This window comes from Hevea brasiliensis, chromosome 3 (genome assembly GCF_030052815.1).
Source record: "Hevea brasiliensis isolate MT/VB/25A 57/8 chromosome 3, ASM3005281v1, whole genome shotgun sequence".
Taxonomy (NCBI): domain Eukaryota; kingdom Viridiplantae; phylum Streptophyta; class Magnoliopsida; order Malpighiales; family Euphorbiaceae; genus Hevea; species Hevea brasiliensis.
Window position 1 is genome coordinate 50,039,856 of NC_079495.1, and position 18,180 is coordinate 50,058,035.

Consider the following 18,180-nt stretch of genomic DNA (forward strand, 5'->3'; position numbering starts at 1 on the left):
AGATGGGTCTAAGATATTGTAATGAATGGCTCTAGTGCTAATGGGAGATTATTAGTAGTATGCCCTAGAGCATATCATTCAGTATGTATCTTGTACATATTTTTATTAATAAAAGGCATTTTCACTTTTCCGTTTATATAATATATTTATGTGTTATAGAAAAGGTCCATTGATATTTTGTTAGAAATTCTATTCTTAAGTTGTTAAGAATATGAGTGACAGTATTTCTAGCACAAAGAATCATAAATAGGTTCACAATCAAGGATACTTCACAATAAGGACATGACTTATCCAGAAAGATTGTAATCATGTTTGTTCCCAAGTTGTTTATATGAGATGTAAATAAGATGGAATGGTGAGTCTCATGCCATATAACAAACATGATAGGCACTTATACATGATAAGTAGGTCGAACCAGTGACATTTGTGACAAGCACATTGAGTTTACTTTTATCAATGTATTGTCATAAATTGTAACAGCCCGAACATCCGAGTTATAAATAGTACCATTTTTTGTCCGTGACTAGTACTATTCAAAGACACCTTGAGGATTAAAAATAAATAAAAAATTAATTGAGATAGACACAATAAAAATTCAAGTGAAGCAAAGACCTAAGGATTTAATGGGTGTCAAAAAAAAAAAAGAAGGATTATGATCCGATGAGGGCCATTTTGGTCAATTCACTTCAAGAGTTGATTTTTGACCAAAATATCAATTTAATTAAATGAAAATAAAATATTGAATTATGAAGAAATATTGAGGGAAAAATTAGAGTAAAAGTGAAAAGAAAATAAAAGAGGCAAAAATCTAGAATTTTAAATTACATTTTTTACCTAAAAAACAAAATTAAGGGACTAATGGGCTTGTGACAATTAAACTTAATTAACTAATTAAAAGAAATAAAATGGGTATGAAAGAAGACAAACCCCTCCCTTTTATTCTCTATGTGCCACCACCCATCTTCACTCTCCCTTTCTCTTCTTTTCTCTTCTTCTCTAATCTTCTTCCACCATTGTTTTCCCTTCCAAGTCTTGATTCACTTCAATTCCCTTCATAAATCCCATAACCCACTAAAAGAAAAGATCAAAGAGAATTTTGATTGAGGTATTGGAGCTAGTAGAGCAAGAGAAATTGGAAGAAAAATTAAAGTTGGAAAGAAATCACTTGAGGTAAGTTTCTTGTCATGTTAGATTAATAGTGTAAGCCTTGAATGAAGTTAAATTATGATGAAATTTCATGAGAAATTGAAAGGAAACATGTATGGAAATCTAAACTAGGGTTTTGGCCAACTTAGAGAAAATTAGGGTTTTGACGTATTTTAGTTAAATTGATGATAAATCTAAGTTAAATTGAAGTAGTATGCATGATTGGGAGTAGTAAGATTTCATGAGATTGCATAAATTGAATTATGGGAGATTAGGGTTCATGGAAAAATTGGGTTTTGGTGCTAGAGAGTGAAATTGGTGTGTGTAGTGTTAAATTATGATCATTTGAGGTTTATTTATTTTGAATTGACATTAGGTTGATGAATGAAAGTAATGAAATGGTAGGATTAAGGAAAACTGCAAACTTTGGTGTTTAAAAATTGTGGGGTTTGTGCTAGGAAGTGCCATTGATGTGTCAATGCTAAATTATAGTCATTTTGGGTGAATTAAATGTGAATTGAGGTTGGTTAAAGGGAATAATTGAAGAAATGAAAATTTTAAACCTAGGGCAGAATTTGCACACTGAGTTCAGTGTGTTTGACAGCCCATAAATTGAGCTACACAACTCCAATTGGTGTGAAACCAATTGGAAATGAAACTTAAGACATAGGGCTAGAATTTTCATGAAGAGACCCACCCTAGAAACTGCCCATAAATTACCTAAACCTTGGCTTGAACTTAGAGACATAATTTTGGAACCTGTAGAATTTGACCATATGAACAGTAAACTTTGGATGGCCATAACTCTCTCTAGAAAACTCCAATTTAGGCGATTCTTAAACCGATGGAAACCTAAGACATATTAGAACATTTCATATGAAGAACTTGAGGCCAAACTATGGACTTAACCCAATCAAATTGCTGAGCAAATTTGAATAATCAAATCTGTAGAACTGCAGATTTACCATATGAACAGTAAACTTTGCATGGCCATAACTCTTTCTAGAAAACTCCGATTTAGGCAATTCTTAAACTGATGGAAACATAAGACATAGTAGAACATTTCGTATGCAGAACATTAGACCAAATTATGGACTTAACTTGATCAAATTGCTGAACGAAGTTAGATTGATCAATCTGCCAGAGCAGATTCTGCAGCATGAATAGTGACGTGAACAGTAAAGTTAAGACCTAAATGAACAATTTTCATGAAGAACACACCAAATTATGATCGAAGCTAGGTAAAAATTGGGTTCAAAGATTGGGGAACCAAGCTGTCCCAAAACCAAAATATTCTAAAATTTTCAAAGCTAACTTGGGATGCATTAGACATGCATGTAATGAGTTCTTGGCAGCAATTGAGATTGGTATTGAGGTATTCTATTTGTGTACTTTCAGTAGAAAAAGAAGTTGGAACGGACAAGGAGAAGTAGGTAACAAGAAAGGAGAGCATTGAAGGTTTGTGCACAACTAACATTTTCTTTGTTTTTAACTTGTAAATTGCTTGAAATGTGTTAAATTGAATGAGTTTGCTTTGAACAAGTTTACTTTGACTGAAATTTGGTTTTTCTCTTATATTTAAGAAATTTAGGTGTTGCCACCTTTATTTAGATATTATGATGAATTTAAATGTGTTTATTGGTTTATAAATGTGATTGTTGAATGGAAAATTTTTAGAAACTGTTTTGAAACTACAGTTAGCATGACAGTACCTTTTGGAACTCCCCAGTAGTAACGGCTACTTGGGGTTGGTAATTGATATTGATTATGTCTCCCATTAATAACGGTTAGTGGGGTAAGACTATATGAGTACTCATTTTCTAGCTAGCCCTTCCCTCATTAATAAGGGTTAGTGAGGTTGAGATTACTTTGTCGTGGTGTACAACACGGCACTGATCGTGAAATTTTGTGTTATGGCCTGAACTGTGTGTTGATGTTGGCAACACTAATGCTTTGTGAATTGTGATTTATGAAGTATGATTTCTCATTTAAAATGTTATTCCAATAAATGGCTCTTATGAACTTAGAACTATTATGAAGTTTTCATGCTTAAAAAAAATGTGATTTATTATGCTTTGACAAATTGTGTTTTACCTTAAGTTTTAAAGTTATTAGTTGTACACCACTGAGTGATATACTCAGCGATAGCTTTTTTATGCTGTCGCAGGTAAGGGAAAGGAGAAGGCTACCGAGTGAGAGACTTGAAAGCAGCATTTTGGTATTGATTGTCAGTATATATCGTAGGTATACCCCTGTAATTTCCTTTTGATGTATTTTGTACCTATATGTATGGATGTACGTATATTGAGCAGTTTGTATTTAAAAGCATTGCATTGCTATCGCATTTTGAGTTTGTAACTATTTTGTATTTTACTTTGAGACTTATGAAAATGTAACTTTTGCAATATTTAGTCTATCATTATTTCCAATGAATGTTTACATGGAATTTTAACTATTCTCATGCAGTTTTCCGCAAAAGAATTGATAAGATAAAAAGCTATGGTTGTATTAAAATCCTTTGTAGCATAACTAATGGGTTATCGGTAGGTGGAGTTCGGTGATTCATTAGGTATGCTATGGGAACATGTCGTGCCTTACAAGGGATAAGGTGTGACATGTTTTAGTGGTATCAGATCTTTGGTTTTTATACAAGTTTTGAAATTGCATGTTTGAAAATTTTTTATATGTATAACTGCTCAATTGTCATTATTGATACATATAGTGCATTACATCATAAATATGGACTAATGGGGGGAAATCTCCTTGTGTTGGTTGTTCAGGGAGTAGAATTCCTTGTGATTCAATATGGAAGAGGGGGATCACACAGTAGAGCAATCGATGTGACTAAGGTATAGGGGAAGCCCGGCTCCTCGTAATGCCGATGGATCACCGCACCCATCCTACCCATGCGATTTCTGCTCGGTCGCTCAAAGAAATGGCTGGCAATATACCAGTCCAATCTCCTGTGCAAGCACCTCCAGTGCAACCACCATCCCCAGCCAGACAATATGAAATGTTAATGAAGTATAGGGCAACAGAGTTCAAGGGTATAGTGGACCCATTGGAAGCTGAGTAATGGTTAGAACGGATGGAGAGGGTCTTCAAGAAATTACACTGCACAGATGAGTTGAAGTTTGAATATTCAATTTCCTTGCTGCATGGAGATGCATATGAGTGGTGGAAGACCATTCCCCACAGTTTGGCTGAGCTGCCAGTGCTGACATGGGATGACTTTCTGAGGGAGTTTAGATAGAAGTATGTTCCTGATACCTATGTGGATATGAAGCTGCAAGAGTTTCTCAGTTTGAAGCAAGGGAACAAGACTATAGCTGAGTATGAGAGAGACTTTTCTCGCCTCAGCCACTATGCTGGAAGCCTACTCACTACCAGTAGAGACAGATGCAAACGGTTTGAGGCCGGTTTGAGGCCTAGTTTGAGATTGCAAGTGGTTGGGTTTCGACATGACAACTTCTCTGGGTTGATATCACAGGCCCTTGAATTGGAAAGGATAGAACTGGAAAGGCATCTGAGAAGGTAACCACTGAAAAAGAGAAGAGCAGTAAGCCTACAGGTCAGAGTCCAAGTAACAATTCGGGTAAGAGGAAGAGCTTTGGGGGACCAAGTAACAAAGGATCTAGTAGGGGAGGATTCTCAGGGCAGAGGCCACCTAGATCCGGACAGCAGACATCTAGGGGTTCCTCTCCTACCTGTGCTTGTGAAACTTGTGGCAGGACTCATGGAGGAGTATGTTATAAGGCCATAGGAGCCTGTTACAACTGTGGTGGAAGTGGGCATTTTGCTAGAGATTGCACAAGTGCCCACAGATCTGGGCCGACTACTACCACTGAGGGATCTGTTCAAGGTTTTGCTTCCAGAGGATAGTAGACAATTAGTAGAGGCTGAGGCAGGGGTAGAGGTAACACTTCTGGCAGCCAGGGCACAGTGAGCCAACCAGAGCATAGTGGTGCACCAGTCAAGGTGTACACCATGCGCCAGAGGGATGAAGCTGAGACATCAGATGTTGTGGCTGGTACTTTCTCCATTTTTGATAGAGATGTATATGTGCTGTTTGACCCTGGTTCTACACATTCTTATGCTAGTGCCAGTATTGCATGCTCTGTTGCTATTCCTTGTGTGAAATTGGATTATGATGTGCTAGTGACTAGTCTTTTAGGACAAGAGGTTAGGGTGAACAAATTATATAAGGATTGTCCTTTGGTGATCCAAGGACATGCATTCTTGTCAGACTTAATTGACATGCCCTTCCGAGATTATGATATCATCTTGGGCATGGATTGGTTAGCCAAGCATCACACCATGATCGACTGTAGACTGAAGATAGTCACTTTTGGTCTTCTCGAGTATGCAGACATAGTGATACAAGGGGAGAGACAGTTATTGCCATCCAACATCATTTCAGCTACACTTGCTAGAAAGATGATTAGAAAGGGATGTGAAGCTTATCTAACTCATGTGATAGACACCCAGGTGGGGAGTCTAGATCTTAAAGATATTCCTACAATATGGGATTTTTCGAATGTCTTTCCGGAAGAATTATCGGGATTGCCTCCAGAAAGAGAGGTCCAGTTTGAAATTGAGACTATGCCTGGTGTGGAGCCAATCTCTATCACTCCTTATAGGATGGCACCTGCTGAGTTGAAATAGTTGAAGGTACAATTGCAGGAATTGTTAGATAAGGGTTTCATCCGCCCTAGCGTGTCACCTTGGGGAGCACCAGTATTATTTTTGAAGAAGAAGGATGGTACTCTCCACCTATGCATAGACTACAGACAGTTGAATAAGGTGACCATAAAGAATAGATATCCTCTGCCACGGATCGATGATTTATTTGATCAGTTGAAGGATGCAACTGTATTCTCCAAAATTGACTTGAGATCGGGCTACTACCAGTTGAGGGTGTAGGAGCAAAGTATTCCTAAAACTGCCTTTAGGACTCGGTATGGCCACTATGAGTTCTTGGTAATGCCATTCGGGTTGACTAATGCTCCAGCTGCTTTTATGGGCCTAATGAACACTATCTTCAGGCCATATTTGGACTAGTTTGTTGTGGTGTTCATTGATGATATTTTGGTGTACTCAAAGAATGCAGAGGAACACGACAAGCACTTGATGATAGTATTGCAGACCTTAAGGGAGAAGTAGTTGTATGCCAAATTGTCGAAATGTGAGTTTTGGCTAAAGGAGATTTCATTTTGGGGCATATTGTATCTGCAGAAGGTATCCAGGTGGATCCTAGCAAAGTAGAAGCCATTCTTAATTGGAAGCCACCTAGAAATGTCACGGAAGTTCGGAGTTTCCTTGGTTTAGCTGGGTATTATCGAAGGTTTGTGAAGGGATTCTCCATACTAGCATCTCCACTGACCAAGCTACTTAGGAAGGATGTAAAATTTGATGGTGATCGATGCCAGGAAAGTTTTGATGAGTTAAAGAGGCATTTAACTGAAGCTCCAGTCTTAACCTTGCCCACTTTGGGTAAGGAGTATACCATATATAGTGATGCTTCTCATAACGGATTAGGCTGTGTGTTGATGCAAGATAGAAATGTCATTGCCTATGCTTCACGCCAGCTTAAACCGCATGAGAGGAATTATCCCACGCATGACTTGGAGTTGGCAGCCATTGTCTTTGCCTTGAAGATCTGGAGACATTACTTGTATGGGGAGAGATGTTATATAAACACAGATCATAAAAGTTTGAAGTACTTGGGCACACAAAAGGAGTTAAATTTGAGGCAGAGGAGATGGTTAGAGCTAGTAAAAGATTATAATTGTTTGATAGACTATTAGCCTAGAAAAGCTAATGTTGTAGCTGATGCTTTAAGTCGCAAGACTATGGCTGGTTTGAGGGTTTCTCCATTGTCCATGGTGCATGAGTTAAGGGCATTGCATGCTAATTTGGAGATTAATGAAGATGGTCAGATGGTAGCTACTTGGCAAGTGAAGCCAATGCTGACAGAACAAATTAAAACAGTTACACATAAGGATGATAAGTATGTGAAGTTGATGGAAGAGGCTCGGGATGGCAAGAAACCAGAATTATCAGTAAATGATGAGGGCTTATTATTATATAAGGGCAGAATGTGCATTCCTGAGAATGTTGAACTAAGGCAGACCATTTTAAAGGAAGCACATGATTCACCTTTTGCAATACACCCCGGTGGAACCAAAATGTACAAAAGTGTGAAAGAGCACTATTGGTGGAGAGGAATGAAGAAAGACATTGCAGAATATGTTGCCAAATGCCTAACTTGTCAGCAAGTAAAGGCAGAACACCAAGTGCCTGCAGGGTTGCTATAACCATTGCCAATTCCCGAGTGGAAATGGGAAAGAATCACTATGGATTTTGTGACAGGACTTCCACGTACACAAAAGAATCATGATGCAGTTTGGGTTATTGTTGATAGATTGACCAAGTCTGCACACTTTTTGCCAGTGAGAATGGATTATAACCTGGAAAGATTGGCCAAACTATACATTGACGAAGTGGTGAGGTTGCATGGAGTGCCAATGTCTATTGTGTCTGATAGAGATCCTAGGTTCACTTCTAGATTCTGGGGTATTCTCCAAAAAGCCCTAGAGACTATATTGAACTTCAAGATCTGAGATTCCATCCGCAGACGGATGGCGATGCGAAAGGATCATTCAGATTTTGGAGGATATGCTTCGGGCTTGTGTGATTGAGTTTGAAGGGAGTTGGGACACACACTTGCCTTTAATTGAATTTGCCTACAACAACAGTTATCAGTCACGCCATACAAAGCACTTTATGGCAGGAAGTGTAGAACTCCCTTGTGTTGGAATGAAGTGGGCGAGAGGAAGTTGATTGGTCCAGAATTAGTGCAGCAGACAGAAGAAAAGGTTAAGCTCATTAGAGACAGACTCAAAGTTGCAATGGATAGACAGAAGTCCTACATTGACCTAAAGAGAAGAGATATTCGGTATAGTATGGGTGACAAGGTGTTCCTGAAAGTTTCCTCATGGAAGAGGATCATGAGGTTTGGTAGAAAGGGGAAACTAAGTCCTCGCTTCATTGGGCCGTACGAGGTTCTGGAAAGAGTGGGTCCATTGGCATATAGACTTGCATTGCCTCTAGAGTTAGAAAAGATTCACAATGTCTTTCATGTCTCTATGTTGAGGAGGTACAGATCAGACCCCTCTCACATTTTTCCAATAGAGGAGATTGAGGTGAATCCAGACCTGACATATGATGAAGAGCCCATAAAGATCTTGGCACATAAGGTGAAGCAGCTGAGGAACAAACAGATACCTCTAGTCAAAGTGTTGTGGAACCATCATTCAGGCCAGGAGGCTACATGGGAGCGTCAGGAGGACATGAGGAGACAACACCCACAACTATTCAGAGACTGAGACCAGATAAATTTCGAGGACGAAATTTATTTTTAAGGAGGGGAGAATTGTAATAGCCCGAACCTCCGAGTTATAAATAGTACCATTTTTTGTCCGTGACTAGTACTATTCAAAGACACCTTGAGGACTAAAAATAAATAAAAAATTAATTAAGATAGACAAAATAAAAATTCAAGTGAAGCAAAGACCTAAGGATTTAACGGGTGTCAAAAAAAAAAAAAGAAGGATTATGATCCGATGAGGGGCATTTTGGTCAATTCACTTCAAGAGTTGATTTTTGACCAAATTATCAATTTAATTAAATGAAAATAAAATATTGAATTATGAAGAAATATTGAGGGAAAAATTAGAGTAAAAGTGAAAAGAAAATAAAAGAGGCAAAAATCTAGAATTTTAAATTGCATTTTTGTCCTACAAAAAAAATTAAGGGACCAATGGGCTTGTGACAATTAAACTTAATTAACTAATTAAAAGAAATAAAATGGGTATGAAAGAAGACAAACCCCTCCCTTTTATTCTCTATGTGCCACCACCCATCTTCACTCTCCCTTTCTCTTCTTTTCTCTTCTTCTCCAATCTTCTTCAACCATTGTTTTCCCTTCCAAGTCTTGATTCACTTCAATTCCCTTCATAAATCCCATAACCCACTAAAAGAAAAGATCAAAGAGAAATTTGATTGAGGTATTGGAGCAAGTAGAGCAAGAGAAATTGGAAGAAAAATTAAAGTTGGAAAGAAATCACTTGAGGTAAGTTTCTTGTCATGTTAGATTAGTGGTGTAAGCCTTGAATAAAGTTAACTTATGATGAAATTTCATGAGAAATTGAAAGGAAACATGTATGGAAATCTAAACTAGGGTTTTGGCCAACTTAGAGGAAATTAGGGTTTTGATGTATTTTAGTTAAATTGATGATAAATCTAAGTTAAATTGAAGTAGTATGCATGATTAGGAGTAGTAAGATTTCATGAGATTGCATAAATTGAATTATGGGAGATTAGGGTTCTTGGAAAAATTGGGTTTTGGTGCTAGAGAGTGAAATTGGTGTGTGTAGTGTTAAATTATGATCATTTGAGGTTTATTTAGTTTGAATTGACGTTGGGTTGATGAATGAAATTAATGAAATGGTAGGATTAAGGAAAATTGCAAACTTTGGTGTTTGAAAATTGTGGAGTTTGTGCTAGGAAGTGCCATTGATGTGTCAATGTTAAATTATAGTCATTTTGGGTGAATTAAATGTGAATTGAGGTTGGTTAAAGGGAATAATTGAAGAAATGAAAATTTTAAACCTAGGGCAGAATTAGCACACTGAGTTCAGTGTGTTTGATAGCCCATAAATTGAGCTACACAACTCCAATTGGTGTGAAACCAATTGGAAATGAAACTTAAGACATAGGGCTAGAATTTTCATGAAGAGACCCACCCTAGAAACTGCCCAGAAATTGCCTAAACCTTGGCTTGAACTTAGAGACACAATTTTGGAACCTGCAGAATTTGACCATACGAACAGTAAACTTTGGATGGCCATAACTCTCTCTAGAAAACTCCAATTTAGGCGATTCTTAAACCGATGGAAACCTAAGACATATTAGAACATTTCATATGAAGAATTTGAGGCCAAATTATGGACTTAACCCAATCAAATTGCTGAGTAAATTTGAATCATCAAATCTGCAGAATTACAGATTTACCATATGAACAGTAAAATTTGCATGGCCATAACTCCTTCTAGAAAACTCTGATTTAGGCGATTCTTAAACTGATGGAAACCTAAGACATAGTAGAACATTTCGTATGAAGAACATTAGACCAAATTATGGACTTAACTTGATCAAATTGCTGAACGAATTTGGATTGATAAATCTGCCAGAGCTGATTCTGCAGCATGAATAGTAACGTGAATAGTAACCGTATTTTGGTCATGACTTGAGCTACACAGCTCCAAATTAGGTGATTCAAAAAGGATAATAAAGTTAAGACCCAAATGAACAATTTTCATGAAGAACACACCAAATTATGATCGAAACTAGGTAAAAATTGGGTTCAAAGATTGGGGCACCAAGCTGTCCCAAAACCAAAATATTCTAAAATTTTCAAAGCTAACTTGGGATGTATTATACATGCATGTAATGAGTTCTTGGCAGCAATTGAGATTGGTATTGAGGTATTCTTTTTGTGTATTTTTAGTAGAAAAAGAAGTTGGAACGGATAAGGAGAAGTAGGTAACAAGAAAAGAGAGCATTGAAGGTTTGTGCACAACTAACATTTTCTTTGTTTTTAACTTGTAAATTGCTTGGAATGTGTTAAATTGAATGAGTTTGCTTTGAACAAGTTTACTTTGACTGAAATTTGGTTTTTCTCTTGTATTTAAGAAATTTAGGTGTTGCCACCTTTATTTGGATATTATGATGAATTTAAATGTGTTTATTGGTTTACAAATGTGATTGTTGAATGGAAAATTTTTGGAAACTATTTTGAAACCACAGTTAGCATGAAAGTCCCTTTTGGAACTCCCCAGTGGTAACGGCTACTTGGGGTTGGTAATTGATATTGATTATGTTTCCCATTAATAACGGTTAGTGGGGTAAGACTACATGAGTACTCATTAGCTAGCTAGCCCTTCCCTCATTAATAACCGTTAGTGAGGTTGAGATTGTTTTGTCGTGGTGTACAACACGGCACTGATCGTGAAATTTTGTGTCATGGCCTGAACTGTGTGTTGATGTTGGCAACACTAATGCGTTGTGAATTGTATTTATGAAGTATGATTTCTCATTTAAAATGTTATTCCAATAAATGGCTCTTATGAACTTAGAACTATTATGAAGTTTTCATGCTTAAGAAAAATGTGATTTATTATGCTTTGACAAATTGTGTTTTACCTTAAGTTTTAAAGTTATTAGTTGTGCACCACTGAGTGATATACTCAGCGATAGCTTCTTTATGCTATCACAGGTAAGGGAAAGGAGAAGGCTACCGAGTGAGAGACTTGAAAGCAGCATTTTGGTATTGATTATCGGTATATATCGTAGGTATACCCCTGTAATTTCCTTTTGATGTATTTTGTACCTATATGTATGGATGTACGGATATTGAGCAGTTTGTATTTAAAAGCATTGCATTGCTATCGCATTTTGAGTTTGTAACTATTTTGTATTTTACTTTGAGACTTATGAAAATATAACTTTTGCAATATTTAGTCTATCATTATTTCCAATGAATGTTTACATGGAATTTTAACTATTCTCATGTAGTTTTCCGCAAAAGAATTGATAAGATAAAAAGCTATGGTTGTATTAAAATCCTTTGTAGCATAACTAATGGGTTATCGGTAGGTGGAGTTCGGTGATTCATTAGGTATGCTATGGGAACATATCGTGCTTTACAAGGGATAAGGTGTGACATAAATCATATCAGTGCATATAATCTTTAGACTTGAGATAGCACAATTATCTTGTATATAGGTGGTTTGAGTTTGATACTGCTTTCATACTTGTACTGTGTATGGGTATATGGGCATGTGTTAGCTCCTACTAGTTATATATAAAGGTAGGTGTTAATCAAGATGGAATCTGTTCCTCTAAGTAAATAGGGATAAAATCCTATGTTCATTTAATTGTTCTTGATATTTCAAGTTCCTGGCCATGACAGATAGATTTATTCAGAAAAGAGTTTCTGATGAGAAAATCTTTTTAATCAAGAATTGGAATTAAAAGAGAACATAATATTCATAGCAAATGGGGTTTGACATAAACCATGACTCCAGCTTGAGTTGGAATTTTGTAATAGAGAGATTCTAGTGCATGGTAACATATGATTATAGGTTCATTTAAGGTAAACCTTATTACTAATTGGGTGGCCATGGCATACTATGCTAGGTGTTAACCATGGTCTATGACGTGCATAAAATGATTTAGAGAAATCATTTATGGTAAGAAAGAGTTCTGATGATATTAAGAGTTAATATCATGTCTAATTGCCAATTAGTGATAAGCCTAGAAAGTTACACACATACACAAGTAATCACCAAATTAAATATGATTTAATTAATTAATTAAAGAGTTTAAGTGATTAATTAAATAGGTTTGGTTTGCAATTAGATTGCAAAGTCCCTAGCATGGCTTGAAGCCAAATCTATGTTATTGGATGTACAGTATAAGTTAAATTTATATTTAAAGTATTTAAATATGAATTTAATTAATTAAAAATTAATTAATAGAGATTAATTAATTAATTTATATTTGATATAAATTGATTAGAAGAAGAGAAATAATTATTTTGGGTTGAAAACTCAAAATTAAGACACAAGGGTATTTTGGTCATTTCACAGGGTGACATGTGGCACCATGAGATGGTGACACATGGCACTATACATAAGCTTGCCATATGTCTTTTAATGTAAGATGATTAAAGTCAAGATTAAATATAGGTTTAACACTTGGCACAATGTGATTGGGTCAATTAAACCTAGAGCCAATCAGAAGGTGACATGTGGCAAGGGTTTTAAGTGATGACCTAGCTATATAAGGGAAAGGATGAAAAGAAAAATACCTAGCTCCTATTTGTTTCATTGGTGCTGCCCCAAAGCACCTCTCCCTTTCATCTTCTTCATCTCTCATCAATTCAAAGAGATTTCCCAATAATCTCTTGAATTAAAAATACTAGAAATCGTTTCTAGTGTCCTATTTATATCTGTAATCTCTCAAAAGGCAAAACCTAATTTTCTAATTAATTAGAAAAGCTTTAGAAGCTGTTCAAGGGGCTACCATTGGTGATCTTGGTGTGGACAAGCAAGAGGGACAACATCTGGTGTCCTAGGCGCATCCCAAAGGTGCTAAACACACTGCAGTGCATCAAACAGGTTAGTGCACTTGTTCTTGATCTAATCTAGGGTTCTAATAAATTAATCTGTTAATTCTAAAATCTTAAATGGAAAATATAGATCCAAAAATATATTAAAAGAGTTTTAATATACTGTTTATCATTAAAATCAAATAGATAAAAATAAATCTTGCATGATGCATGTGACCCTAGAAGAAAAATTTTGAATTTCAATAATATAAACTTGTGTTTTTCATGCTTCCGCTCCTACACTTAGTAACATAGTCAGCTATATCTTTCTTCATACCAGGCCACCAATAATGAGACTTCAAATCATTATACATTTTTGTGCTTCCCGGGTGCACAGCATAAACACTAGTGTGTGCTTCTTTCAGAATACTGGTCTTCAGTTCCCCATCATCTGGTACACACACTCTTCCTCTATAGTACAGACACCCATCTGCTTTCACCTCATAATCAATTTCCTTCCCCTCTAGAATTTTATCCACAATAGTCATTAATTTTTCATCTGCCTTCTGCCCATCTTGTATCTGCTATAGCAGGTTTGGCCTCACTTGTAACTCAGCCAAAATAGCTCCATCTTGAGCTAAGGACAGACGAGCATTTAGTGATTTTAAAGCTGTGATGGACTTTTTACTCAAGGCATCAGTAATTACATTTGCCTTTCCATGATGGTAATCTATCACACAATCATAATCCTTTAGGAACTCAATCCATCACCTCTATCTAAGATTGAGCTCCTTCTGGGTTGGCAAATATTTTAGACTTTTGTGGTCTGTATAGATGTAGAATTTTTCACCATACAAATAATGCCTCAATATCTTCAGTGCGAAGATAATTGCTGCTAACTCCAGGTCATGAGTAGGGTAATCCTGTTCATGTGGCCTTAACTGCCTGAAAGCATAGGCGACCACTTTCCCCTCTTGCATCAATACACACCCTAACTCATTATGCGAGGCTTCACTGTAAACCACAAAGTCCTTTCTCGATACTGGCTGTGTTAACACTGGTGCTTCTGTCAACATAGCCTTCGGCCTCTCAAAACTAGCTTGGCACTTGTCGTTCCAGTCAAATTTCACATTTTTGTGTAAAAACTTGGTCATTGGAGCAGCTATGAGAGAAAACCCCTTCACAAATCTTTTGTAATACCCAGCTAGCCCCAAGAAGCTTCTGACCTCAGTTGTATTTCTGGGAGGCTTCCATTCCATCACTACTTCTATCCTTTTGGGATCCACTCTAATACCCTCAGCTAATACTATATGTCCAAGGAAAGAGATTTCACTCATCCAGAAGTCACACTTGGACAGCTTAGCATACAACTTCTTTTCTCGCAGGGTTTGCAGAACAATCTTCAAATGTTTATCATGTTCTTCCCTGGTCTTGGAATACACCAGAACATCATTAATAAAGACTATTACAAACCGATCTAAATATGGATGGAAGATACGGTTCATAAGGTCCATAAACGCTGCTGGTGCATTTGTTAACCCAAACGGCATCACTAGAAATTCATAATGCCCATACTAAGTTATGAATGCAGTTTTTGACGCATCCGCATCCTTTACCCTTAACTGATTATACCCTAATCTGATATCAATTTTTGAAAATACACCGACTCCCTTCAACTGATCAAACAAATCGTCAATTCTGGGCAATGGATATTTATTCTTCACACTTACTTTGTTCAACTGCTGGTAATCAATACACAATCTCAAGGTTCCATCCTTTTTCTTTACAAATAGCACCAGGGCTCCCCATAGTGACACACTGGGGCGTATGAACCCCTTATTGAGTAACTCCTACAACTGAATTTTCAACTCTCTCAATTCAGTGGGTGCCATCCTATAAGGAGCAATAGAAATTGGTGCTGTACCCGGCATTACTTCAATAGCAAATTCGACTTCCCTTTCTGGTGGTAAACCAGGTAATTCTTCAGGAAACACATTTTGGAAGTCTCTTATTGTGGGTATATCACACAGGTTCGGCTTAGCCTGCCTAGTATCAACCATGTGTGATAGGTAAGCTTTACAGCCTTTTCTCATCAATCTTCTTGCTATTGTGGCTGAGATAACATTGGACAGGAAATCTGTCCTTTCACCCACAACTGAAATCTCATTACCCTCAAGAGTTTTCAAAGAAATCCTCTTTAATTTGCAATCAACTATTGCCTGATGACGTGACAACCAGTCCATTCCCAAAATCACGTCAAACTCGTGGAAGGGCAATTCAATTAGGTCTGCTGAGAATTCATACCCCTGAATCCTCAACGGGTAACCTTTATACACCTTATTCACTACCACACTGTGGCCTAGTGGATTTATGACTAAAATTTCTTGATCACTCTCCTCTACTAAAACTCCCCTCTCTACAGGTAGTTTGATGCAAATGTATGAATGAGTGGATCTTGGATCCACCAATGCATGCACAGATGTGTTGTAGAGGAAGAACGTACCCCTGATAACATCTGGGGCATCTTGCTCCTCCTGGGCTCTCATGGCATAGGCTCTAGCAGGTACTCTGGCCTCTGGCCTCTCAGCTGACTCAAATGCAGGCCTCAGTGATGGACCAGTTGCCTTAGATTTATCGGACTTCCTACCCCTTTGAGGTGCAGAGGTAGGCCTATCAGCTTGTGTTGGAGCAACTGTAGTAGTCCTCTTCGGACAATTTTTTATCTGATGTTCTGTAGATTCACACCGTAAGCATACACCAGTCACTCACCAACAGTCCCCCTTATGCCACTTCTGGTAGTATGGACAGGCAGAAGATACTAGGGCTGGTCCCCTAAACATCGTCCCTGGAGAGCTGCCCACTGATGGTGTGGAGTGGCCTCTCCTAGGTATAAATTGTGGTCTGGGCCCCTGGGACTGACCCTGACCTTGTGGTTGTCCCGAACCTTGAGAAGGAGGACCCTTACTCTTTTTACTGGGAGCAGAGAATGAACTGGACTGACCCGGACCCCTCTTCTGCTGTCTTTCCCTTCTATTTTGCTCATTTATTCAGACTCTTTCCACTTTTGATGCAACATCTACTAATTTGGCAAAATCCGTGATCTCCAATGCTGTTATCATGACTTTGATATTGTCATTGAGCCCTTCCTCGAACCTTCTGCACCTCTTTGCCTCTGTAGGGACTATCTCCCTCCCATACCGGCTCAATCTAATGAATTCACGCTCATACTCTACCACTGATAATTTCCTCTGTCTCAGACTGATAAATTCTCTTATTCTCTCTTTAAAATATACCTTACTAATATACTTCTTCCTGAACTCTGTGAGGAAGAAATCCCAGGTGATCTGATCCGGTTGCACCTCACTGGTTACTGTGTCCCACCACTGGTATGCATTATCTTGAAGTAGGGACACAGCACCCTCTAGGTTTTGCTCGGGGGTGCAATGAAGTTGTTTCAACACTCTGACTATTCTATCCAACCAGTTTTCTGCTATTATAGGGTCATCCTCCTTCTTCCCAAAGAAATCCACAGCCCCATGTTTTCGCAACTTCTCTAAATGGGACTTCTATGGTGCTGATGGAGGTTGTGGTTGTGATTGTGGTGGCAGAATTGCCCCCATCATTTGCCGATAAAATTCAGTCATTTGCTGAAATAATGTAAACTGAGATTGGATTGGTGCCTCAGCTACTGGTGGAGCAGATTCTCCCCTGCCTCCAGATTCAACCCTTAGTGGAGCACAACTCTCCACCTCTTCATCAACTGCTTTTTGCGAAGCAGGATCCATATCCTGATTAAAATAACAAAACAAATAGATCTGCATTAGTGTCGCCTCAACACTTACAAATGCAATGCAATGGTATGCACTCTATCTAGACCCAGAAATGCCTAAACCAATGCTCTGATACCACTAAATGTGACACCTCTTACCCATCTACAGTGTAGCCGAGCAAGATATGCCACACAGTGTGCTGGAGCACCAAATCATATTTCCATTATAATGTACCCTTTTTAATTCATTTATTTATAATTTTGATTAATCTGAATGTTTCGCAAATTTTATAGAAAATTCAACAGAGTGCCGACTGTAAATTGGAAAAACAGTTCTTCTGAATCTGTTAAAAACACTTCCAATATAATCATATTATCGATCTCAGTCAACCACCAATATATTTCCACAATTTCTCAAATGACTTCAGTATTTCAAAATTCAATTCATTCATATCATACTCAACTCCATAAGAAATACTCAAATTTATTACTGAACTTGGTTTATAGATAATAACATCAAAACTGTGACACCCCTTACCCGTGTACAGTATACCCGAGTAAGTAATGCCACACGGTGTACCGGCATACTCTAATATTCCTCAATTAATTTATATCATGCTTTTGCATATAATTTATGAAATACAATTTATTTAAGCCATTTATCAAAAGTATTATTCATTTAAGGTTCCGAAAATTTTAAAGAAAATCCGGCGGAGTACCGGCTAAAAATGGAGAAAACCGTTCTTCGAAACCTGTGAAAACACTTCCAAATAATTTTCAAACAAACCCAACTTCAATCCATCAACAGAGTCTCAATATCAAAAACTCAACAATATTTCTCAATTTCAGTTCTCAATAACCTTTTCATTTCTCAAACATCCATTTCTCAGGGTTCTCATATATATAAATAACAATTAAAAGCTCAAATTACTTCCATACATAACCATAAATCTTTATTATTTACATGAACCTCAAAATACATTACATAATCCCAAATACATATGAGAAAATAAAAATTTAATTATAAAATGACAAAATGACACCTAATGTCCTACCAATGCACTGCAGAAGTTGAGGTGACACGGACACT